Here is a 26,873-nt window from a genome sequence, read left to right as displayed (position 1 = left end):
TAACACACTGCTGGCTGATCATTACATGACTCATTAAAATTTACGTTCTTTGTCTCTTGTCTTCACCTATGTTCTCCTAAAATGATCTTATTTTGATCATATTTTAAAGAATTCATTTGTTTTTATTTATGTGTATGTATGTGGTGGTTTGAATAAGAACTGCTCCTATAGGCTCATATACCCGGGAGTGGCACTATTTGCAAAGATTAGAAAGATTAGGAGGTGTGGCCTTGGTAGAGGAAACATGTTACTAGAAGTGGGATTTGAGGTTTCACAAGCTCATGCCAAGCCCAGGCTCTCTCTCCCTGCTGCCTGTGGGTCAGGATATAGAACTCTCATCAACTTCTCCAGCACCATGTCTGCTTGTGTGCTGTCATGCTTCCTGCCATGATGTTAATGGGCTAAACTTCTGAAACTGTAACCAAGCCCCAGTCAAATGTTTTCTTTTTATAAAAAAGTTGTTTTTTTTTTACAGCAATAGAATGACAACTAAGACAATATTTACGAATGTGCTTGTCAGAATGTACAACATATTTTATACAGCCTAGGAGACCAAAAAGGGCATTAGATCTCTAAAATGAGAGTTACCAGTGATTATGAGCCACCATGTGGGTGCTGGAACTGAACATCGGTCTTCTTCAGGAACAAATGCTCTTAACTGCTGAGCCATCTTTCCAACACCATGATCTGGTTTTGAATTATTATTTGGCTATTATGACTCAAATGGAAGACTACTTCATCCAGGAAGCCTTCTCTAGCTTTTCAGGACAGAGTCATGAATCCTCCTGTATTTTCAGAGTGCCTAATACTTAATTCTTAGAAGTTGTCATCAATATGATTCATTCTGAGTACCAGGCAGAATAGGACAAGTGACTCATTCCACTTGGTTAGAGTCCAGTAGGGAAAGCAAATGGATACTTTATGAACGTGGGGTGCTGGTTCTAGGTATTGAGACAGAAGACATCAAAGGTACTTTCCAATCCTGTGTGAATTTGCATTGTTCCTAAAGATATGTTTGGTAGCTGAGTTCCTGAACACTGGTCCACAGTGTGGTATCAATCTTTAAATACTGTTGGGAATCCAAAACCCGCTGTTTACACAAGTTAAGGGTTCCTTCCCTCAGTCTTAAAGATAGATGTTTATTCTGGGTAGCATGTATTGACTCTTGATAAAATGTTTTTACTCTATTCTCTCAGGTCCCCAGGATTCCAATGACAGAAAAAAAAATGTTTTAACCAATAGCTTTTTAAATTATTATTAAAGTGAAAGTCCTCAAGACTTTCTGGATCAGCTCATCTCCTCTATCTTTTCCCTCAAAGAAGGGATGCTAGCTGATGTCAGTGATGTGAGGACCTCAGACCAATGTGGCCAGAATCTAAACTCAGTAATTACAAGGCCAAGGTCCCTTGAGCTTACTGGAATCAGACTACTGACAAAGATGAAAGAGAAGTTCTTAGAGTCAAGGTGAGAGATGTCTAACTCATAGTGAATGCCTTGGGTTAACAGGCCACTGTGGGAATGGAAAATATTGCTGTAAATTTACCCCCATATGCTGATCTTTCTCTGAGAATTGCATCTAAATAACATATGAAACGTGGAGGGAGAAAAGAAATTGACAGTCAAGGAAGTTTGTGTTTAAGTGCATCTTATCAGGCACAGTATAAATCCTGGGGCAGTTCGAATTGCCATTTAATGAGTATCAGTTTCCCTGGAGAGGGGAATTATTTTTCATCAAGCTCACTACTCCTTCAGGGCTTGAAGTGCATTTGGTTTTATGAACAGTTATAACTTTTTCATAAGGTATGCTTTGCTTTAACCCAGGATGGCATAATTCACAAATGAAGGCATAATTACCTTTTCCAGGAACAAACCCCTTTCCTGACAGCTGTAAGTCCCACTGAAACCAGGTCAGTCCTTGTCCATAGCTTATGCAACTGATTATTTTCTTTGTCCATGGTAAATACCAACAACTCCTTTCATGGAAGGTAAAAGAGAAGAAAGGTGCAGAAAGAATGATGGGAGAGCCCAGTGACTTTTAGTAGAACTCTCTAAGACTGTATTTCTAATACCCACCTATCCACTGATGCTTTGGGGAGGAATGGAGGAGGGGACTCATCTTTTTCATTAGCCAGCCATCTCTCTAGAAGCAGCCTTGTCTATAGAAGTTTGGTCAGAATGGTCAGAGCTCTTGTCCTAGCATCCATCAGTGGGCTTAACTCATTCCTCCTTGAACCTTCTCCATCATTTTATTCCACCCACCAAAACTCACTTATCCATCTTATTTATCCATTGTCATTTCAGTGCTGGACTTTTTCCATGGCTCACTAAAAAATGTTGAATGCTGGAATTGTTTGCCTGGCACCCACCTGCCGGCTTCTGGGTTGGAGCACTTCGGTAGAACTTTCCTCTAGGATAAAGATGCAGGCAACCAGAGATCACATTGACCTTCTTTTTCTCCCTTCTGAGGTCTGAGGTGAGCTTACAGGAGAGACTACACGTTCTTTGGCATGGGATAGAAGCCGGCCACATTAATCAAGTAATATTTGGGGAGTAATGGTCTGGCAGCAAAACCGAAGGCAGAAAGTGAATTAGCAGCCAATTAGAGCAATTTGGTCCTCTGCTGGCCTCAACGGGGAAGGCATTTCGCCAAAACTACTATTATGTTGAGACACTGAATGAGAAATGTGCAGTGACCCTATCATGAGGCAAGCCCTATGCCGGGTGCTTTACACAACCAAGGTAAGTTAGGAATAAAGTGATTCATGTTCCAGGTGCCTCTCGTGAAACCTTTACTTTTATACTTTGACAATTTTCCACAGCTGCTCATATTATATATTTATTCATAAAGACTAGGATTGGGATTCCAAAACATGTGTACATACATTAATCCTTCCAACACTATAATGGTAAACGTCATTTGGATTCTCTTCCAGCATTCACTTTCCCTGAATACTGCCTCCCTCAATGCCCCTGGAGAAGAGCCCTGTATTGCATACTCTCAGGTATACATACTATTCTTTGTTGTCTGTTTGTTTTTGTTTGAGACAGGATCTTGCTTGCTTGAAAACACCAAGAGTGTCTGGAATCCAGGTTGGCCTTAAACTCATTAATCCCCTTGCCTTAACCTTCCAAGTGCTAGGATTACAGGCATACACCATTACATACCAATACAAGATCAGTTATTTTCATGTTAGCGTCTATCTGCCAAATGCCTGGTGAAATGGCTCAGCGGGTAAGAGCACTGACTACTCTTTCAAAGGTCCTGAGTTCGGATCCCAGCAACCACATGGTGGCTCACAACCATCCATAATGAGATCGGACACCCTCTTCTGGTGCGTCTGAAGACAGCTACAGTGAATTACCCCGGAGCGAGCGAGGCCAGAGCGAATAGAGGTCCTGAGTTCAATTCCCAGCAGCCACATGATGGCTCACGGCCATCTGTACAGCTACAGTGTACTCATACACATAAAATAAATAATTCTTTAAAAAAAAAACACACAAAAAACTCAGAACTGTAGAAGCAATCACAACACAAGAAAAAAGTTAAGTAGGTTGGTTCTGGGATCCTTGGCAGCACATTGTCACTTGGAAACTTACCTTTTAATGGGCATCAGGTCTTCATAATTGCGAGCTATGGCCCTATTTAAAGTGTCTACAGAGGTTTTGATTGCTACCGACCACCCCAGCCGGGTATGGGGGTCCCTGGGATGTGGGTTCTTGAGGCCAGGTAGATAAGGATTCGATGGTGACAGACAGAAACAAACACAGAGGCAGTTTGAATCTGAGTGTATTTTGCAGCTCTCAAGCAAGGGTGTTTATACATAGAGAATCAGGTGTTACAGCTCTGAACAGCTGTGTGCAGTGAAGCAGTGAAGTAGAATGGACATGGCAATAATGATTGGGTACACCAAAATACAAAATCAGCCAAGTCTTACGACTTCAAAAAAGGTGTTTCCAAGAAAACATCAACTTAGAATGGATATCGTTATGATAATTTGGTACATCAAAATACAAAAATCATCTAAGGCTAGTGGCAAATTCCCAAGAACAAGCTAATGAATTTTTATAATCAGTTACTGTTTAACCCCTAGTTCCTGTTCTTCTGTAACTCTTCAAAACACAAATTTAAACTGTTTTAATTCTTTCTGTTTAAGGCTTTCTTAAAGAATATACCAAAACATCTGATGACACACATGCAGCCATATAAAACATTATTGTTGGGAAAGTTTATATTTATCAGTTCTATCTTATACATGATTAATAAAATGAAGCACTGGTTTTCCCGGAGATGAGGTCATGTTTAGTAACTCCATTTCAAGGGATGGTTTTGTAGCCATAATCCTCGCTTAAGATCTTAGCCTAGCATAAGTAATAAAGGATAGCATTGTATTTTGTCATCAACTAAACTTCATTGGAAAATTTATGAAAATATATATTTAAAACCATTTTATAAAACATAAAAAATGATTATGGAGGATTTTTATTCGCATGATCTTAGTTCACCAAATTTCATTGCATATTAATGCTGTGCATCAGTTCATGACAAACATGGTCATTATAGATTTTTGTTTGTGTTCAATGCCAATGAGTCTGTAATTTTACAACCCACCTGCTCACTTTTTGGGAGGATTATAATGTAAAATTTCCATTTTTTGTGTAGAGAAATAGGTACAATAATGAACAAAGTTTTTAATGTCCTGAGTCTCCATCTTGGGAGCTTATTATTATGTTTAAACTTAACACTTCATGTACTAACATTTGGAGAACCACATACTTTAAAATAAAGCTAAGTATGTATACAAAAAAGTATCTTAGCCTAGACTATCGGAAACATCTCATATATAGGAGAAGGAATGGAAAACATAAAACAGATAAGTTTCCAAGGGAACTACAACTCAATAATTTTTCTCTGGTGAAGAGTTCCAACAACCGGTTCAGGAGGCCTCCCCCTTTTGAGGTCAGCCGCATCAGTCTGTGGAACTTGTCACACAGATCCTACTGGTGATGGTGTGGCATTTGATTGTCCCTTTGGATTGGGCATCCGGGCAGGAGTCTAACAGCCAAATCCAGAAGAGTAGTAATAGTATGTATTTATGTGAGGATCTTCCCTGTGGGCAGTGTAGGCACAAAATGTTTTTATACACCGTGTAACGTTTACCCTTGTGTTATGAAAATGTTGATTTCTCTGCCCTCATATCTTGTTTCAATCTAGAATCTCTTGTGTCAATTTTGTGTAAACAGTTCTTACCACTTATTCTCTCCCTTGTCAATAAATGTCGACTACCCTGTGGCTGGGCAGAATAGAGAATAGGGCAGGATGCCCACCAACCAGAGGAAGGAGAGAGGGAGAAAGAACAACGCATGTCAGGGGGCAGATGGAGAGTTTGGAGCCATGAGGAAGAGGTCCAGAGAGAGATTGCAGAAACATACCTGAAGCTCAAAGAGCCAGATCAATAATAATATGCAAATATCATGGGATGGGGCTGGGAGGTAGTCAGATTAGCATCGAAAGTAAGGAGAGATCATTTAATTGCTCAGTTATTGAGGTGATGTATTAAATAAATATTGGTTTTTCTGTGTGATTATTGGGGGATAGTATAAGGTAGAGAAATACAACTGCCAGATTCATTGTTACAGTCATATCAAAAAAAAAAAAATTTCATTGACAGGGCAGTAAGGAGGGCAGTGATCAGCGAAAGCCATTACTGGAAGGTAACCTACATGGTATTCACCGTGATGCATTATTGGAAGGGTTAATGTGTGTAGACATATTTTGGAATCCCAGTCTCAGCACTTACAGATGTAAGCCCATGTGATCCTGGGCAAAATAATCTCTCTGTACTTCAACGTCCTCATTTGAAGAGATAGGACCATAACCATTTAAATGTATTGTGTTGAATGTTGCAATGTAGGTAAGACACTTAACTCAGCCTGGCGCCTGAAGCTCTTCTGGTAGGTAGCTTGTAGTGCGAAACAGGGAGCTGTTGCCAGGTCTAGATTTTTCCCCTCCAAAGAGAAATAAAGAAGCCCATAAAGATTCTCAGGGTAACTAACTCCTGAGAGAAAGCAGGACTGGTTATAATTGAGAATTTCAAATTTAGGAAGTCATGATTTCAGTAAATCCAAAGTGCTTATTAAGTCATTTGGTCTCTACTTTTAACATGTTATTGAGAGAGCAAAGCAAATTTAACATCAGTACCCGTTTAGACATGAAAGAAAAATCACTTTTCTGTCCTTGTTGGTTCTACTGGGTGTGATGGCAAGAGAATCCATTTCAAGGTCAGAGCCTCCAAGCCTGGTGTCCACTGGTCTGTGCTAATAAAACAGCAGTGCGGCAAGCCATTCAGCTGTTGAAGGGTGCTGACCCAGTGAGTACTAAGACTGTTGAGGGATAAGGCAAAACTTGTAATCTTCCTTAGGCAGATCCACAAATTATCTATACTTATGAATTCACCTTAAACTGAATGTCCATTTCTAAGCATAGCTTCCTTTAGAGAAAAGTGGAAGTCCTGGGTGGCCCAGTGCTTTGACTTAGTCTTAGGGAGTAGTTTTAGAGGTTTGGTCTAGTTGGTGGGTTCACTTCTCTCAAAGATTCTGTAAGTGAGCAATTGGAAGACTCTGCTCTTAAGGTGGCAGTCCCCCATATCCAGATAGCTCTCTGAGCTATGAATATCCCGTCTATCTCAGACTGGCCCCCAGGGGGTTCTAGAACAGGCTGGAAGACTATACACTCCATCACATGGGTTCCCATTATGTACCTGCAGGCTTCCAGCAAGCCTTCCAAGAACTTTGTACTGTTGCCAATCTGTCTCCCTGCATTCAGGACCCTGTGGGCCCCCTCATGATCCTTCCTTGTCCTTCAAAAGGTACAAAATGGAGGACTCCCTTTCTCAGTGGGGTTTCCTCTTCTCCACTGATATTATTTGGAGAGTTTTCTAAGCACAGGTACCTTAGGCTCTGGAGGATGACCCTGTACAGAGCTTCCTGCAATCTCTGCATGATTCAGCACATAAGTCCATCCGATCAACCTTTCCCACGGTACTATAATTAGGTAATGTGTCATAACCAGTCAACCCTTCCCACCTGTATGATAATTAGGTACTGTGTTATGATCAATCATTCCTTTCCACCCATACACCTAAGAGCCCTGATATACCCTACCTCTGAAACAAGAAAGTAGAGCTGTCTCACTGTTTCTGGAAGTCCTTGTATCATACCCATGGCCATCCAAACCCTGCTTGCTGTTTGTGCTCCCTCTGTCTTTGTGGACTGGAGGCCAAGGGCCATCGAGAAGAAGGGAGACCCACAAACAATAAGCTCTGATATACTCCTTATGACTTTACTGGAGTCAGAAGAACACAATTGAAAATCTTACATGCAAGGTTTACTCTAAAGCTACAAATAAGTATGACCATGTATTAATATGAGGACAGAAAAATACAACAACTGGTTAGAATAAGGACGTCCAAACAAAGCAAGACAGATATGGAAGTTTGTTTGAGGGAAAAAGGTGATAATATGCAACAGTGGGGAAAACAATAAATGAATCAACTAATTATACACATATAAAAAAAGAATCTTGATCACTGTTTGAAACCAACTTAAAACCAGATGAACCATCCAAGTAAATAGGAAGGTAATGTGCAGGAAAGGATTTCCTTGGAGTTCTGATATATAAAAAAGGATTTCTTGGCTGAGAATTGGGGTGCTTTCCTATAGTTCCAACACGTTTGGGAAGCTGAAACAAGAATGGTATTGAGTTTGAGGCCAGCCTGGGCTATATAGTGAGCTTAGTTTTTAAATGGTTAAGTTGTCAGAACAACTTTAATTAAAGGCACACTGGGAACATCATGAGGATACCTTTGTAATCCTGGCTCCACAGTTGAGCCTTTTCTCTGAAACCACTGTTTAAAACTGGGACACCTGTTTCTCAGTCGCTGCAAGCAAAAGTGAACACCCAGAGAGCTTGCTTCTCTTCCACACTCAGCTCAAGTCTCCCAGAGAATGCTGGGTGGTCTACCTGTGACTGTGCTGACACACCTGCTGAAATGTGTCTTCAAACTGGTACTTTTTGAGGTTTTATTTTTCCTTTGAGGCATACAGACAATGACACCAAAACAGGAGGTCAGAGTAACGGTGGAACAAACCAGTTCCTGGAATGAGCTGCCTTAAATATTACCAATGTTCTTTCTAGTGTGGCCAATTCAAACTATGCTGCAGGTCGTCATGTAAAAGAGTATCTGTGGTGTCCCATCCTTGCCAATGTTTGGTAATGCTTGTTTTTTTATTTGGAAAAGCTATCTTATTATTATTTTAATTAGTAGTTGTGTAATTAACAATGATGTTTAATGTGCTTTTATCTATGTATTATCCACCAGATATCGAGTTTTTAGATAAGCTTTTGTCTTCTGCATATTTTTTATTAGTAGTGTTACTGTTTAAGAGTCACTATTTGATAATGATTCTTTGTTGGCTTTATTTTATTTTTCTGGAAGATTACTTGGGTCCCCTGAGGCTTTGTACTTTTGCATTTCCATAAAGCTTTTAGATATCTTTATAGTACCATCACAAAACTAATATGATCTTTTTCATTTAAGCCATAGAATAAAACTGGGAGTAATTAAAATCTTCACAACATTTGGTTTTCAAATTTATAGATATGATATTTCCTTTTATTTATTAGTTTTTTGTTTGTATTTCTCAATTCAATTTATAAGTTTATTTTATATTTTATATTTTATGACAAAATATAGAAGTGAAATGAATTTATTTTATGTACAGAAACTCTACTAAATACATTTACAAGTCTAATTTAGACTATTATGAATTTTATGTGAATACCATTATATTATTCAATAACAGCTCTGTTCTCCCAGTACTACAGTATTTTCCCATGATGCCCTCTGTGTCTCTTAGTCTTTGTTTCTACTTTCCCTATTTAACTTGGTAATATTTTTGACCACTCTCCAGTTTATTAAATTTTATTTAGTTCTATCTAATATGATGTTGTATCTACTCATTGTGATTTTAATTCAAGTTTTTCTTTTTGGAAATTTCATCTTCAAGTTTTCTTATTATATTTTTATCATTTTGATACTTCTTAAAAACATTTTCAAGCTTGACTTTCACTTTTCAAACAGAACAAACCTTTAAAAGTTCTGTTTTCTGAGCCTTTATCGGACATAGTTTCAGTCTGATCACAATGCTTATTTTTTTTAGGTCATTTCTGTTTCCAGTTAGGTAAAAACAAATCTGGTATTATTTTCAAGTAAGAACCTGTTGTATGCTTTATGAGGACTGGTTTTTTTTTTTTAGACAATTTTGCTATATAATTTCAGGAAATGGGTTCTGTCCTTTTAACAGGGTCATAAATTACATCTAGGTCCAAGTGAAAATTACCGACCTAAAATGTATGGCTTTCAGCATAGGGAGGGATTCAGCCTTCTATTGGGCCCTGCTCCATAATTACTACAATGGCCCATTTTCAAAAATAAGCTACTGAAGAAAGGTTTTATCAGGTGGAATCACAGTGGCCACCCTCTCTCTATCACTTGGCCATCACTGGAACACCCTTGAAACATCTGCATACAAATGAAAGCAATGTAAATTGAGACATTATTTTCAATGGTGTGTATGTGGTAATAAAGTTTCCACTGATGAAAATAACTCTTATTGGCCTAGAAAAATTAATAAATTGATACATTTAATGCTATTATACAGTGTTTAATAACAGACTCAACTAAAATATATGAAGACCTACTAATATTTTCCTAGTAGTAACATGAAAAGTTAATTTTTAGTATGCATGAAAATGAAAATAGTTTTATTGTGTAAATAAGTGTACTAACTACTTAGATGCCATATTTACTATTTTAGAGGAACTATTATATAGCCCTCTGATATATCCTTCTCTTATTTGCTTTCACATTTCAAAGGATATTGAAGATATTAACAAATGTAGACCTAAGTAATTCAGTAGGCATACCATTAAATACAGTTCAATAGTTATTTAGTTACTTCTTGAGGTAAGTTTTATATTCATTCTCTTGTGACAGCATTTTTTTCTTTGCCTTTGAAGCATGGTCTCTCTATGTGACCCCAGATAATCTAAAATGTACAATGTAGTCCCAGCTGGACTTGAACTCACAATCCTCCTGCTTTAGCTTCCTGAGTGCTGGGGTTACAGATTGGCACTACTACCAGTTTCGGCTTTAGTAAATACTGTTTAATACACATCCTAACCTTTATTAGAAGCAAAAGCAGTGCTATAGCTTAGAAAATTCCCTCAAAACCTGTCTCAGGGAATTCCTGGGATACCTCAGAGACAAGCATCATTCTTGCCCTTCAACACTTGTACACATGGACTCATGCTATATAATTATTTTTAAGAAAATGTTTTACTTTGAAATAACTACAAATTCTAAACACAAAAACAAAAATAGTATGGAGAGATTCTGTGGCAGATACTTTGACTTCCGATGAGATTGTCCTCATAAACCCACTGTAAATAAATCTTGCTATCAGTACTCTATCTCTTTTTAAAATCATTGTTTGGTTCTATCATTTAGAAAGAATAGGCCATTGTTCAAGAATACTGACTTCAGCATAGTTGTCTTATTTAGGGTTTTACTGCTGTGAACAGACATACCAGAGCAATTCTTTTTTTTTTTTTATTAGATGTTTTCTTTATTTACAATATCTCCTTTCCCAGGTTCACCTCCAAAAGAAAAAAGAAAAAGACAATAAAATAAGAAAAAAAAATTAAAAAACCTAAAACTAAAACAATCCCCTGTTCCCTCCCCCTGTTCACCACCCCACCCTCTCCCACTTCCTGGCCCTGGCATTCCCCTACACTGGGTCATAGAACCTTCACAGGGCCAAGGTTCTCTCCTCCCATTGATGACCGACTTAGCCATCCTCTGCTATACACATGCTGCTGGAGCCATGAATCCCCCCATGTGTACTCTTTGGTTGGTAGTTTAGTCCCTGGGAGCTCTGAGGGTACTAGTTAGTTCATATTGTTGTTTGTGCTAAGGGGTTGCAAACCCTTCATCTCCTTGGGTCCTCTCTTTAGCTCCTTCATTGGAGACCCTGTACTCAGTCCAATGGATGGCTGTGAGCCTCTACTTCTATATTAGTCGGGTACTGTCAGAGCTTCTCAGGAGACAGCTATATCAGGCTCTTGTCAGCCAGCACTTGCTGACATCCACAATAGTGTCTGGATTTAATGACTGAATATGGGAAAGATTCCCAGGTGGAGCAGTCTCTGGATTGTCCTTCCTTCAGTCTCTGCTCCATAGTTTGTCTCTGAAAATCCTTCCATGGGTATTTTGTTCCCCCTTTTAAGAAGGAATGAAGTAGCAACTCTTTTAAGGACAACTTTTAATTGGGTCTGACTTGCAGGTTCAGAGGTTCAGTCCATTATCACCAAGGTGGAAACATGGCAGCATCCAGGCAGGCATGGTGCAGGAGGAGCTGAGAATTCTATATCTTCATCTGAAGACTGCTAGCAGAATACTGACATCTAGGCAGCTAGGATAAGACTCTTATAACCCATATCTACAGTGGCACACCTACTCCAACAGGGCCACACTTTTAATAGTGCCACTTCTTGGGCTGAGCATATATAAACCATCACAATGGTCAAATGATTCATAGAAGAATGAGCCTAAACACAGGACTTGGAAGACATGGCATTTAAGAGAAGAAAAGGGCCTTCTGAAATCAGTGAAAGAAAATTGCAGTTTCTTCCATGTGTAAGTTCCATTTTCATTTTCTTCATAGAGTATTTCATGGAATGAATTTAAGAAAAATAAGTTTTACTGAAATATCCATCATATACAATCTCCCTATTTAAAGTGTGTGTTAAGGTTAATGTTAAAGTATAGTCACAAATATGTATAGCTGTCATCATAGTCTATTACAGACTTTCTCATCAACTCCAAACAAAGCACTTTCCACCAACACTCCTTTCTTCAAAGCAATCACCAATTCAACTCTTCTCCATTTCTCCAGATTTTCCAATCCTGGACTTGCTTGAGTGGAGTCTTACAATGTATACACTTTGTGACTGGCTTCTTTCACTTAGCATAATGTTCTCATTTGTCTAAGTTGCAGCCAAGTGTCAGTTTTCAAACCTCGATATGGATAGGTAATATCTCATCATATGGTTGTCCCACATTTTCTAAATCCACTCAAATATTGATGAGCTTTTAGATTTTTTTCTCCTTCTAGTTATTCTGAGCAAGTATTTCACTTTTCTAGAGGAGTTATAAATAATGTTTAATTTTTTTGATTATAGGATCTGTCATTTTATTCCTATTATGGATCAACTGCCATATACTAGTCATTGTTCCTACCCTTGAGTCTACATCATGAAAACATGCAGTAATAACTTTTTTGTATTGTTAACAATTTTGTATTCTACAACTGGCATCAATAATGATCATATTTTTATTAATAAAGCTTATTGAAATCTTCCCACACTCATTTGTTTACATATGGTCTAAGACTTCTGTAATGGTACTATAGAGTTGAGTTGTGAGAGCCATTGCAGGACTATCAAAACCTCAAACGTTTTTCTTTGACCTTTTACAGAAAGTTATTTCTGGTCTGTTTTATACTATCCGGCACACTATATTGAATTTAATAATTTTCATTTTATATGGTCATATGGACATATAGAAATGCAAGCTGTTAAAAGGAAAGCCAGATTATAGTATTTGTCTGGTTTTGTCTTGACACTGTAGGTTAAGATTTAGAAAAAATATTTTTCTTTTAGAAGAGCGATTTTAGATTTCTTATTGAAGATGCCACTCGAAATCTTATCCATTTATTAATATAAGTTCCCCATGATATTTGTTAGCATTTTGAGTGAAATTTATTCAACTATTATATTATATTATATTTTGAGGAATACTGAGCAGAGGGAAATAGTCAATGAATTGATATATTTATTGTTTGTAATGTCTTCTATCTCCTTAGAATGACTTGAATTTAATTTTTGTTAAGGAAAGAGACCAAGTAGTGTAGATGAGTGAGATTGTAAGGAAGATGGAAAAAACCGAAACAAAACAATTACATATTAGGCAGTGTGCTACAGGCAACAAAACAAGGCCCTCCATATTAGGCAGAATGGTACAGGGAAAATCCAGTGGCATATCCTGGAACTGTATCATGAATCCTTCTTGGAGTGTATTTTTACAGATACAGTTATGGACCATGAAACAGAAAACAGAGGTTTCAGTTTGTCAAGTTGTTCAATCAATTCTTCAGTCAATGTGGGATTTGATATCATTGATACAATCCTCAGTTAGGTATTGGATGTTTGAAAACCGATGGTAATCCTTCTGCCTCAAATTTGCTTCTCCTTTTTCAGTGTACAGTTCAGTTCAGTTTACTATTTATTGATGGAGTGTGGTTTTACATTTCAGCTCCCCCTTGGTTTTCGGCATAACTAAGTCAGCCGCAGCTTCCCTTCTGTATTACCTCTCTTGGTGTATCCACAATAAGCAAAGATGGAGCAGAGGGCGAGACAATGAGAGGAGCCGGTCGTGCTTTCATTTTCAGAAGAATTTATTTGGCATAATTGATTGGGAAACAATGTTTTCAATTCCATTTTACTGTACCCATCAGACGAATTTCCTGTCAGCTACAGTGATGGTCACATGATCCCAGTATGCCTTAGTATAGCTATCTGGGGACAAATGAGACATCTGGGAGACAAAATGTTCATCTCATCCGAAATCAGAAGTTGTGCCTGACTCACTCGCTGTAGGTTTTATTGTATCATGATAAAGGTTCCTTTTAAATCTTAGCTGACTTTAAGTTGAAGATAATTTTATATTAGGGATGCTGATGGGGAGCCAGTCAAAGTTCACATCAACATTCATATGATTTTTTACTTTACTTCATCTCTCATCCTTTGTGTCAGCAGGTGATTCTCCCAACCAGTTGTAGTAGCACCTGTACTTTACTTTTTTAGCATAGTACTGACGTCCCGCTGTGTGTTCTAGATAAATGATGTGCAGCATAGAGCTTCTGTCTGCTGCAATCTCATGGAATCCTGGAGAAGATAGGACATAGGTATCTGTGTAATATCAGAGAGAGTATCAAAGCCCATGGTGTAAGTGCTCAGATGAACTCCAGTTTTGAAAAACAATAACTGTGAGGTTCGCATTACGAGTTCAGTGGAAGTCAGGGAGGGAAAGTTGTCTTTCAGAGATAGCGTTGACCTTTTTGGTCTTCTTCACACTTCTTATTTATTATCTGACATGGCTAATTAAATATTTACTTCTGGCTCATACTTTTGTCTGCCTTCCTCCAAGAATGTCATTTATCAGCACCTGGGTTTAATGTAAGATGTCTTTACTCCGCAGTGACACAAGCAACTCAGTAAAGGGAAGACTTGTATGCTGTAGGGGACAGAGAGATTTCTAGAGATGTACTGGGAATTATTCTGTGCCAGGAGAAAACCCAACCATTTATGAGTTGCAACTGATCAAAGGGAGAGATGCCTATTTAATAGAATCTCTATTTATACCTTCCAATTGCTGCTCTGTGTTTTGAAGACTGGTGGAACTTTGTCATAGAAGGGTTAGGAAAGGCATGGTATTCCCAGCACAGAGGAGAGCAGCTATAAAGAATGGAGAATGGGCACGACATGTAGGCATGACTCTGTACTATGGTGGGAGGCCAAGGAGGAAATAACTAAACAAGAAGAGATCCAGGGAATTTAGGGGCAGATGAAGACTCTAGTGAGCTGAAGGCTTCAGAGCAGATATCTCAAGGGAAGTAACGTGCATCCATGTTTGGAATGCTAATAGGACATAAGGTAGGGAGAAGTAGGGGCTGCAGCCTATTTCTGTAGATGGTCTCCTTTCCTAGGCTTTCTCTTGTCTTATTACCTGAATGTCGCACTCGCTTCTCCACCTTCTCATACTGACAGTGGCCCTACTCTATTCAAGGTGTGTTTTTAGGTGTTGAAGGAAACAAAGTTCTGCTGTCATGCTGTTTGCCTTCTAGTGAGTGAGACACATGATGATTGAATAAAAAAAGAAGGGAGAGAATCAAGGAAGGAAAGAAAAAAGAGGAAACCCAGGGGCTGGTGGAATGGCTTAGTCAATAAGGTACTTTCAGGAGGACAGTTATAGTTGACAGACTAAAAACCCCGGAGACCCAAGGAAAGAAAAGGAAAGATTCTGATGACCTATTCCGAACTGATGAAGGGTGTGCCACAGAACTGTAACAGGATTATTGAAGACTAGCTCAATCTCCAGCACCCAAATGGTAGGCCATAGTAGGTCCACTTTCAGAAACAGGAGGATCCCTGGGAAGCACGGGCTAACCAATGTAGCCAAATTGACAGCTTCCAGGTCAAATGAAAGACTGTATCAAAGGAAGTGGACAGTTCTTGAGGTTAACACCAGAGGTTACACATTAACCTTTATGTACACACACCTGTGCACCTGTATGTACACACATACACACACACACACACACACACACACACAAAGAGGCAGGGAAAGGTAGAGGGAGAGAGAGAGAGAGAGAGAGAGAGAGAGAGAGAGAGAGAGAGAGAGAGAGAGAGAGAATGAGAAATGAATCCAGAGTGCAGCAATGCCATGGGGAAATAATGAACTAAAGGGAGTTCAAAGTGAGCATTCAGCAGTCAGTGGGGTGGGGAGGAGAAGGCCACGTGGATGCCACACACTCATCATCAATAGCTGAAATCTTGCCGGTGGCTGGAGGTGCAGTGACTTCCACTGACACCCAAAACAACAGGGTTGGGGGTGCAGCTCTGCTGTTCTCCAGCAAAGGGGCTGAGTTCTATCATGTTTAACTCCCACATTTGGAACATAGTGCTTAGAAGAACAAAGCCTTATTTTTGTTAACAAATTCTATTCTCAAAAACAGCAGCCTACATTTCCTAGTTTCTTGTTTCTCAGGAAAGTGGCATGAAACATAATCTTTTCTCCCAAAGAACCCTTCTGTCCTGCTGAGCTCCTGCAGCACATTCACTTCCCTGTGGGTGACAGCCACCTCCTTCCATTTGGGATAAGATAAAGGGCTTCTAATGTGGTGCTGCTGACCTCATAATGAGAAATACCAGCAAGCCTGGATGGAGTCCCATGGACTGGGCCTGCAAATCTTTAATAATTAATGGGAAGGAGGCAGAAGGTGTGATGCATGGATTTTGCTAACCTGGAAAGTCTCAGTAGATTTTCAGTGTTCAAATTTAAACTAAACAAGAAATGAGAGCTATATTGTTTTGGGCTTTTGTGTGTATCATGGAATCATTTCAGTTTGGAGAGAGATAATGACTCCTTTGGGATCAGAGGGGTTTTGAAAATTATGGCTACATCTTGGCTTTGGATAAATTGCAGACAGTTTTAATAAGGGTTGATGCTGTGAATAAAGGTACTTGAGAGAGGAGAGAGGGGGAGAGGGAGGGAAGGAGAGAGGGAGTGAGGGATGGAAGAAGGGAGGAAGAGAGAGAAACAAATTGTATGTGCCTATCTTTATCTAGCAATATTTATAGAAAATAATTGACTTAGGCAATTCTGAGAGTCTAGGAGGCCCCTAAATCTATAGTTGACAGACTAAAAACCCCAGAGACCCAGGGAAAGAAAAGGAAAGATTCTGATGACCTATTCCGAATTGATGAAGGGTGTGCCACAGAACTGAAACAGGATTATTGAAGACTAGCAAGGATAACTAATATTTCCCATTCTCCCTCCTCCTATAACCCACCAAGCAGAAAGGGGGAGATCCTAGGGACACTTGTGTCCCTAAATCTGAGTGTCAAACTATTGAAACAATAGACTCCGAAGAAATGACAATTTTCCCCAAGTATCTCATGCTGGGAGAAGGAAAGGGGATCAGCCCGAGGAAGAGCTTGTCTCCTGGGAAGAGATCTCACACATTTGTATGGAATGAAACTGAGACCCAGATGATGATGGCTACGTAGTAGGCAGGACCACAACCTGACTGGGACTGCTTAGATGTGCAAATCGGTCATCCTCCCTTTAAACTTTGATCTCACTTCATGGCCCTGGACTTGATGGGTTTTCTGGATTAGTTACTCCAACAAGGCCAATAAATAAATAAATAAATTTCAATAAATAAATAAATAAATAAATTTCTTTTTTTTTCTGCTTTCCACTTTCATCTGGTTTGTTTTATTGGCTTATGGAGGATGCTTATGGTTGGACCTTACTTGGAACACAGGCTTTGACCCCCACGTTGATAAAATGCTCTCCAGTACACCTTCCCACTCCAGCTTTTCCTTCGTTCCTGGCCTGGAGGGAATCTCTTTCCTGAGCAAACATCTATTGTGGTCAATAACTTCATAAATACAACACAAGATCATATGTCATTTAATTAGTTTTAGTTCTCCCTGCGTTTCCATTACTCCTCTGAACATTTAATGGAACTACTGACCGTGCCTGATGCTCCTTCTTATTCTGTGGTTGGGATGAGGTGGACAGGGGTGGCAGGCTGACCCCTCTGGAGCATGTCTCCATTGTTGCCTAGGAGGTCTGGCTGTACTGTAACTCTGTCAGTGCCAAGTTACTACAGCTAAGGAACAGTAATGGCCCTGCTGGGACTCTAGCAGGAAAGAAATGGCACATTGAAGTAGATTGTTGAAGGGAATGAGATGAATGGAATTTTTACAGCAGGGCTAAGGAAATCAGACAAGGATGGGGAAGCATCAGAGGACAGTGGCAGGGAGACTGACAGCTGGATAAAGCATGACAGTCTCATGGGGTTGCCACTGTGAACCATGTGTCACCAAGGACTCTGAGTGTGTGGTGTAGTGTCCCTTATTCACTGAAATTCTATGGGGATAAGCAAACACACAGTATAGACAAGACATGCCAAGAAGCTTTCATATATCCAAAAGGCAGGGAACTGAGAGTTGACTCTAGATGTCATGTTGTTTCAGGCCACAGCCATTTCATTGGAGGTAGGGCCATCCTAATCTTTGTCTTTTATGAAGAAAGAATAACTGCCTTAGACACCTCGAGAAGACATCTACTTATTTCTTACCAGAAATCTGTTGTGTTGTGGACCACTTGCGGGACTCCATTATATATCTCCCTATATGCCTCCTACTCTTCCACATGTGGCTTCCATGATGGTTTCTGGTGCTGCAGCAGACTGAGGAAATCATCACAGTTATATAAGCCAGGGAGTGCAAACTCAGGGTTAACATCTGTTCAACACCTTCCAGTTGTGTCATAACATGGCAATAGATATACTGGTAGGACAGAGTCATTGAGAGAGGAACAAAGGTGTGGAAAGGAGGCAAAAGAATGGAGCCACCATTTCCCTTAGAAACTAACCTGATTCATTAATCCATTCACAGGGGTGATGCCCCATGACCTAGAAGGTTCCTAAAAGTCCTCCTCTTAATAGTCTACAATGAACTTTGGAGGAGACATTCAAATTATAGCAGAGCAGCAGGGATGGCAATGCTCGGCTCTATCCTACATAACAAAAACTGACAAGTTAGGGATGACTTTGGGTTGACCAGATAGTGGTTGATTTTTTTTTTTTTTTTTACTAAAATTTTACTTTTGTGATGCATTCTTTCATGGCAACACTCTGAGTTTCAAGGATGATAACATATCTCTGGTCTATTATGTATTGGTCTTAAAGTTTACCTCTCGGTTCACTTTTAGTTTCACTGGTTTCTGAGTTCTTGAGAGGTATTTCATCAGAAGCCCCCAGATACTGATTATAATCTACTTGGTCCCAGGATTGTAGTCCAAGAGTGATAAGCCCTGAGTACATGCTCTCTCACACAGCAAGCATTTAGAAAATGGGTTGAATGACTAAGTTCTGGTGAACTCATCATGAAATTCAATTTAAGTTGTAAAAAATTAAAATATGACATTCTGAAGAGGTTATTAGATCACCTAGCTCTGACTGCATGCATGGATGAATACAAACCATAAAGATGTCTGAGTGTGTGGGTACCATCTCCTGCCCTCTGCCTTGCTTCTTCTTTATCCTATGGGACCTTCCTCTATGCTGTGATATACCAGGGAGCCCCTTACCTGATTCCAACATGGGCTTGGTACTAGAATTCTCAACATCCACATCACAAAAAGTAAATGTTATCCAGTGGGTGACAGTTCAAGGGGGACAGCATCTCTGGGCATTATCTATCAGTTCTACCCTCTTGTGAGATACAGTGATGGACAAAGACCTTGGTTAGCTATGAAGGTGGGTTGACCTATGGGCTTTGGATGTGTGATGAATCCTAGTTTAAGACTTCAGAGCGATGATTCATCCCCATGCATGTGGAAGGGCTGGAGAGAAGGATGCACTACTCACATGGCAGCTGACAAGCACCCTGTACTGACTTCACAGGAAAGAAGGAGAGACAGCCACTGTGGAATAAGCTGAATAGAGAATAGCAACTGTGAATTTAAAAAGGGCAAAACCTTGGAAAGTTATGGGAGTCATAGGAGACCACTGGGTGCCTCCATGTATCGTCCCCACTTTCCCCGGCCTCTCAGATTGCAGTCATGTTGTATATCTGTTTACTTGGATTTATGAACACAATCTGTCCTTTCCTCCAGATACACCCGTTGCTCTAAACCTCTTCCAGGCAGCCCTGCTGGTATCTGCTTCTTCCAGGCAGCTGGTCTGGTCTTAGAAGGCCTTTGCAGCTTTGCTGGTTTGACAGTCTCCTTTGCAGCTTAGCTTTGAGGGACTCTCAGTTCTGATTTCTTACTCTGGCAAGGAGAGGCCTCCTGAATCTGGAGAGGCTTGATGCAGAATGAAATGATTCAGTCTTGGAGGAAACTCTTAACACATCCTCAGACACATTTCCATCTTTTTGTTTGTTTGTTTTTAAGACACAATCTCTCACTGGCTTGGAACTTGCAAAATGATTTTAGAGGGCTGGCAGTGGGCCCTATAGATCTGCCTGTCTCTACTTCCTGATTGCAGGGTTTATAACATAACATTACATATTATTACTTCCCAGTGTTGTGACTCCCAAATTATTAATTCTAATAATAATTCTGTGGTTTACCAAAGAGACTCCAGTATGGTATACGGACAGTTTGCCCTTGCATTTCTTTCTGCAGAAGCTCCCATTCCCCTCCCTACTCCAAGGCAAGCTGGTTTCTGTGTGAATGCTAATATGAGACATCCTGGGGGCCTCTGTATCACCAGAGCTAGTATCTGATAAACAGCCGAACTCTCCAGGTGCCTGTCCTTAGGGCCTTAAAGAAATAACAAACTCAAAGATTAGGGCCAGCCATAAAATTAGTTCCTGATAAACCACACAACAAACACCCATTAATCCACCTCCCAGCTGCAGTTACACCCCAACAAATGGTTAGAGCATTTCGCTTCCCTTCATCCTGGGCATCCGAAGAATTCCCAATTGTATTGTATATAAACCCAATGTTTTCTGGACTCATTATCACATGCCAGCATTCACCCAGTGAGTGTGAGGCATGTGATCCAGGTCAGGACTCTTTTTCATTGTTGTTGTTTTTTGTGTAGCCCTGGCTGTCCTGGAACTCACTCTGTAGACCAGGCTGGCCTCGAACTCAGAAATTTACCTGCCTCTGCCACGCAAGTGCTGGGATTAAAGGTGTGTGCCACCACAGTCTGGCAAATTGCAGCGGGCTTCACAATTCCTAGGCTCTTCTGGGTTTCCCGTGGACTCAGGGCATAACAGCAAGAGCTGGGATTAATGACTTACACCGCTACACCCAGCCTTGCTTTTTCACTTCTTTAATGTTGGTTCTGGGAATCAAACTCAAATCTTCACACTTGCAAGGTAACGTAAGTACCAGCTGGAGCCATCTCCCTCATCCCTTAATGAACACTTTTTTTTAAATTTTTAAATTTTGTGTATGCTTATGTATGATAGGTTTGTGCATGTGAGTGAGTACAGAGTCTGAAGAGGACAGTGCTGGGCATCAGATTTCCTAGAGCTGAGCACACAGGCATTTGTGAGCCACCTGACATGTGTCCTGTGAACCACACTCTGGTCCTCTGTAAGAGCAATACGCACTCTTAACCACTTCGTCATCTTTCCAGCCTTCTTAAAGAACATTCTTAAATGCTAAACACACATAGCACATATGTGGTACAAAATACAAAAATGCACAGTATATTAGGTTATAAGCTGAGCACACTGGACTATCTATGAAACCCTAGTTCTATTTATTATTAATTTATTTATTCGTTCTTGTTTTATATATTATGTCCCTGCTGCAGTTTTCCCCTTCCTTCTCTGCTCTCAGTCCCTCCCTCCAGTCCCCTCTCCTCTATACCTCCATGTCCCTTCAAAAAAAGACAGGCCTCCTGAAGATGTCAACAAAACCCAGCCTATCAATTTGCAACAAGGCCAGCTAACTCCTCGTGTATCAAGGCTGGATGAGCTGATCCGGTAAGAAGACAAGGATCCCAAAAGTAGGCAAGAGAGTCAAAGGCAGCTCTTGCTTCCACTGTTCTTGTGCCCTACAAGAAGGCCAAGCTACACAACCATGACGTACATGCTGAGGGCCTAGGGCAGACCCATGGAGGCCCCCTGATTGTTGGTTCAGTCTCTGGGAGCCTCTATGACCCCGAGGTAGTTGATTCTGTAAGGTTTTCTTACGATGTCCTTTACCCCTCTGGCTCCTAAAACCCTTCCTCCCTTCTTCCTCAGGGTCTCCCAAGCCCAATGTTTAGCTGTGGGTTTCTGCATCTGTTCTTATCGGTTGCTGCAGTTACCGCTCTAGTAACAATTATGCTAGGTTCCTGTCTATGAGTATAGCAGAATATCATTAGGAATTATTTTATTGTCTTTTATTTTTTATTTTTATTTTATTTATCTATCTATTTATTTTATTAGATATTTTCCTTATTTATATTTCAAATGTCCTCCCATTTCCTGTTTACCCCTCTGAAAAAAACCTCCTGTTCCTTCCCCCCTCCCCCTGCTCACCAATCCACCCTCTCCCACTTCCTGGCCCTGGCATTCCGCTGCACTGGGACATAGAACCTTCACAGGACCAAGGGCCTATCCTCTCATTGATGACCGACTAGACCACCCTCTGCTGCATATGCAGCTAGAGTCATGGGTCCTTCCATATGTACTCTTTAGTCCCTGGGAGATCTGGGAGTACTGGTTAGTTCATATTGTTGTTCCTCCTATGGGGCGGCAAACCCCTTCAGCTCCTTGGGTCCTTTCTCTAGCTCCTTCATTAGGGACTCTGTACTCAGTCCAATGGATGGCTGTGAGCCTCCACTTCTGTCTTAGTCAGGCACTGTCAGAGCCTCTCAGGAGACAGCTATATCAGGCTCCTGTCAGCCAGCACTTACTGGCTCGTTTGTTTGTTTGTTTGTTTGTTGATTCATTCACTTTTGCCAGTTGTGTTCAGTTTTATCATAGGTCTCTGGGCTCCCAAGCCTTCAGGCCCTCATTTTTGATGGTTGTGTCCAGTTTTACCATAGGTCTCTGGGCTCCCAAGCCTTCAGGCCCGAGCCCTCCAGGCAGTGGTTAGGGTACAGGATACAGACACAGATACCAACTCAGAATTTAAACAAAGGTCTTCCTACTCTGTGCTCAGCCCTCGGTATCTTACCTTACTTTGGTCCCCTCCCCTTTTCAGTGTGGTATGAATTTATTTTAAGAAACATTTCAGGACTTACTGCTAATATATTTGGCAGCATTCATAATGACATCTAGATAGTTTTCCACATGACAAAAAAAAAAAAATAGGCTTAGGCTATTGAGACAGAACAAGTCCTTTGGTCATCACACATGAGGCATTGGTAGACACACAGAAGCTCTGAGGCACCCTGAACAACAAAACTCTTGGCCTGATGCTAGCACAAGGTATGTGTCTAGTGCCTGGGAAGGAGTCTTCAATTCCTGCAAAATCTTGCTGTCTGACGTACAATATAGGCTGACCAAGTGGAAAGATATGGAAACTACTAAAAGCCTTTCACATTGGAGAGAGATTTCATGTGCTCTTGTATCATTCCACTGGTCTGGGGGAAATCAAATCCATTTGGGAGAAGATAATGCGGTGCCAGAGGTGTGAAGGTTTGGGGATTAGTCCAGGGAATGTAATAGAATTAGGGGCTTGGAGGTGCACAGTAGAGAAATGGGAAAGGATGGCAACCAAGTCCGAAGACTTAAGCTGAGGCGGGGAAGAGTGAGGGCAGCCCCACCCCAGGTGTGTGTGGTGGAGGATGGTAAAAAAGCAGGCCCCAGGTAAAGAGCATCAAAGAGCAGGAGGGAAATAAGGCCATCCGTGCCAAAATTGAAGGGCAAGGCTCTCTGTGAGGAATAGAAAGGAGGCTGCTTTCACGCAGCTTCCTAGGACTCATGCCCCAGGGTCTGCTTGGCTTATGACAGGCCAAATGGGATCTCTGTACACTGCTAGCAGGCCAAGGGGGTGTCTATACCTCAGGGCTCCTATGGAAATCTGACTTTTAGGCTTCTGATCAATTCTTACTCTGATTTCTTCTAACTCCTGAATCATCAGGATGGGGACTTCAGAACCTGGCTCGTACTAGTCAAAACCCTCTAAAGGAAACAGAATTGATAGGATGAATACAATGTATATTAAAAGGAGAATTTATTTGATTGGCTTACAGGATGTTGTCTGAGTCGTTCAGCAATGGCTGACTCACGATGGAAAGGCTAAGAATCTGGTACCCGTTCCATCCATGAGACTGGATGCCTCTGAAGTTCTAATTTGGTGCTTGAGTCTGGGTGGGGGAGAGTTCCTGGATAGCTGCCTTCAGTCTGTGTTGAATGTGGAAGACACCGGATTTAATCTTAGCAAAACAAAAGAGGATAGATGAGCTTGCTAGGTCATGAAGACCAGGAGATAGCAGCAGTTTCCATCTTTCATGTTTTTGTTATTGTTTAGTTTTCTTTTGTTTAGTGTTTAATGCAGGCTGCCACAAGAAGGTGCTGCCCAGATTTAGGGCGGATCTTCCTGCTTCAGATAATCTCATTAAGAAAACCCCTCACAGGAATGCTCAAGGGCTTGGACTTTAGTTGATTATGGTTATAGTCAAGTTGACAAGATTAGCAATCACGCTAGCTTTTCCTAAAGAAGTAACTTTCAATTTTTTTTTTGTCCTTAACTCACAGACATCCTAATCTGGTTTATACATGTCAACATAACACACAGGGAACCAACACAAAGCACTAATCATCTAATAATGAACTCCAAGTTGATTTGTTGCATCTCACTAAGAAAACACCCAAAGTACAGTGTACTGGCTAGCTTTGTGTGTCAACTTGACACAGGCTGGAGTTATCACAGAGAAGGGAGCTTCAGTTGGGGAAGTGCCTCCATGAGATCCAGCTGTGGGGCATTTTCTCAATTGCCCCTTGTGGGTGGTGCCATCCCTGGGCTGGAGGTCTTGGGCTCTATAAGAGAGCAGGCTGAGCAAGCCAGGAGAAGCAAGCCAGTAAAGAACATCCCTCCATGGCCTCTGCATCAGCTCCTGCTTCCTGACCTGCTTGAGTTCCAGTCCTGACTTCCTTGGTGATCAACAGCCATATGGAAGTGTAAGCTGAATAAACCCTTTCTTCCCCAACTTGTTTCTTGGTCGTGATGTTGTGCAGGAATAGAAACCCTGACTAAGACATAAGACATACAGTAAACTAAATTGATGGACATTCCAGTAATGGGCCATGTCCTGTGGTTGGAGAAAAACAACAATGTTCAATTATTCAAACTTGACTTTTGCCCTCTCTGCAGTTCCATACCCTGTGCAACCTGATCTCAGAGACCATGGTGGTGCTGCCTGATCTCAGAGAGAGACCCCCCAACCTAAGACGCTCCAGTTGCCTTGTCGTCTAGTGGAGAGTCCAAATATCTATAGCCCAAAGAAATCACTTCCATTTTGGTTCACATACCCATTCTGGTTAGCTATGTACTTTCTCATTTGAAAGTGAATGAAACAAAGGTAAGAAAACGGTTGTGTAGTTTCAGAGAAAATAAGGGGAATAATTGAGATTTGCCTAGGACTCTTTGAAGGCAGTTTCAGGACAGGTATTTATCTTCTGTTCCACCAAAGTTTTTACTCACAAATCTTTCTTAAAAGAGAGTCTGAATTTCTTTCCATTTCTCACCCTAAACCTACATCCTCTTGGCAACATATGACAGTACAATAGCTGGGCGGTGGTGGCGCATGCCTTTAATCCCAGCACTTGGGAGGCAGAGGCAGGCAGATTTCTGAGTTCAAGGCCAGCCTGGTCTACAGAGTGAGTTCCAGGACAGCCAGGGCTACACAGAGAAACCCTGTCTTGAAAAAAAACAAAACAAAAAACAACAACAACAGTACAATAACTTGAGGGGTAGCATGTTTTACCACTGTTCTACTTGACTTTTCTATTGCTGTCATAAAATACTGACCCAAAGCAACTTAGGAGATGACACTTCAGGGTCACTGTCTATCACTGAAGGAAGTCAGGACAGGAACTTCATTGCAGAACTGAAGAAGGAACCAGGAAGGAACACTGCTCACTGCTGGCTGTCTGGCTTACACTCCTATCTTTCTTATATAGCTCAAGACTACTTGTACCTAGGGTTGATGCTGCCCACAGTGGACTAGACCCTCCTGTATCATGAAAATGCCCACAGACCTGTCCAGAAGCCAAGCTGATATTAGGCAGTTCTGCCGTTGAGCACCCTTTTATCCAGGGATCTCTGGATTATGTGAAATTGACAAAAATTACCAGGACACAGAGGCAGATTCTATAGCTGTCATTGACCCCAGGGCAACAGTGCATAGATTGTATCCTCACAGGTGTTTTCTAATTAGCATCTTGGCTGATGAAAGAGCTGCCATCCCAGAAGCAGGTGTTTGTTGTCTGACCTCTGACTACCTTCCTCCTTATTTAAGAATATGAATATTTGATTTATACCACTGGGTAATGGCTCTGCAACATATGACATCTCAGTAGTTAATATTTGCAATAGTTCTTAAAGCTAATGCAATGAAATAAAAACAGAAAAAAAGACTAGTTTTGATAAAATTCCATATTTTTCTGTCTGTTTATACATGAAATAAATATGTTGAAAGATGTAGATTTGTAGAATTCTAGCATCTACTATTTTGTTTTGTGGTTCTTTTTTTTTTTTTTTTTTTTTTTTTTTTTTGTATTTAAAGAAAACTGCCGTTAGGGATGAAATAGATTTACTCCTGATCAAAACATGAAATATTGCACAGATAAACAGGAAGGATCCTAGAATGCAGTATTGATTGCCTTAAAAATGCACCATTTTTCTAATTACAAATCAATACATGTGGAAGTTTAAATGTGCTTGACTCAGGGAGTGGCACTCTTAGGAGGTATGGTATTGTTTGAGGAAGTGTGTCACCATGAGCATGGGCTTTAAGATCCTCATCCCAGCTGCCTGGAAGCCAATCTTCTCCTAGCAGTCCTTGGATGAAGATGTAGAATTTTCAGCTTCTCCTTCATTACACCTGCCTGGACCCTGCCATGTTCCTGACATGATGATGATAATGGACTGAACCTCAGAACCGATAAGCCAGCCCCAGTGAAATGTTTTCCTTATATGAGTTGCCTTGGTCATGGTGTTTGTTCACAGCAGTAAAACCCTAACTAAGACAATACACCCTTACTTTTACTTTGAAAACAAAACCACTAAAGATACTGTTGAGCACAGAGTTAAAGTCTTGTTAACAGTTTTTGTATGTTTCCTCAAAGGTTGGTTTGGTGTATCTCTGAATGTGCCCATATATTTATAAAATTGGAGTCAAACTTAGTATACTGTTATTGAAAATATAGTTTCATGACTATGCCTTTTAAAAATTCAATGTTTCTTTTTAATCTGTGAGAATTTTATACATGATACAAT

Source organism: Mastomys coucha, unplaced genomic scaffold (genome assembly GCF_008632895.1).
Source record: "Mastomys coucha isolate ucsf_1 unplaced genomic scaffold, UCSF_Mcou_1 pScaffold17, whole genome shotgun sequence".
NCBI lineage: Eukaryota > Metazoa > Chordata > Mammalia > Rodentia > Muridae > Mastomys > Mastomys coucha.
Note: the sequence above shows the minus strand (reverse complement) of the source record.